This window comes from Lontra canadensis, unplaced genomic scaffold (assembly GCF_010015895.1).
Source record: "Lontra canadensis isolate GAN:19392208 unplaced genomic scaffold, GSC_riverotter_1.0 scaffold52, whole genome shotgun sequence".
NCBI classification, from domain to species: Eukaryota; Metazoa; Chordata; class Mammalia; order Carnivora; family Mustelidae; genus Lontra; species Lontra canadensis.
In genome coordinates, this window is record NW_022631046.1 from 7,904,461 (window position 1) to 7,905,224 (window position 764).

The 764-nt window shown below is 34.8% G+C and overlaps 1 non-coding gene across 1 annotated transcript; it reads right to left on the bottom strand.

Moving 5' to 3' along the window:
* Positions 1-368: 368 nt before the first annotated feature.
* Positions 369-474, bottom strand: LOC116877526. Its single transcript, XR_004384665.1, has one exon. It is a non-coding gene; the product is annotated as a small nucleolar RNA U13 (small nucleolar RNA).
* Between the last annotated feature and the right edge of the window lie 290 nt (positions 475-764).

Sequence of the window (764 nt, forward strand, 5' to 3'; positions counted from 1 at the left end):
TTACAGTATTTAAAAATGAATCCCAGACATCCTATCTCATCACCTATAAATGCCTTACAATGTTTCTCTAGTGTATAAGAACTTAAAAGAAAAAAGCATAATAGCATTATCATGCCCTCCCAAATTCATAAACATTCCTTCATACATTTAATATCCAATGCAAGTTCAACTTTCCCTGATTGTCTCAGAAATATCTTTTTACAGTTGTTCTAATAAAAATTCAAATACGGGGCACACATTACATACTTAGACATTTTCTTAGGTTTCTTTTAATTTATGACAATTCTCCTTCTCTGTTTTTCTTTTAAGCCATGTGTTTGTTGAAGAGAAAAAGGGATTTTGTTCTGTGGGATTATTTTTTCTTTTCACATCAGATGGGTAAGGTACCAATTATGTTGTGACAATGTCTGAGGGAGGCACATTTCACATGGTGGCTGAACACCCAGTCATCACACTTGTGAGCAACAAAAGGTTCTGTCCCGTGGCATTGCTAATACTCTGAGTTGGCTGATGGCATCCTCCTGGTGTCATTAGCAAGTTCTTCCATCTCCCATCTTTTCCATCATCTGCCAGTTAGTTCAAGAGGCTTGATTAAATTCAGGTTCAAAGTTATTATTATTTTTTTGTTTTGGAAAGACTACTCCATACGTGTAATAATTACTTTTTAACTAAATGGTGTAACTGCTCTATTAAATGTGCTCAGTCAGTGACTAAAATTAGGAAAACAGCTTTTCTTCTCCCACCTCTGCCTTTGTTTTATTTTT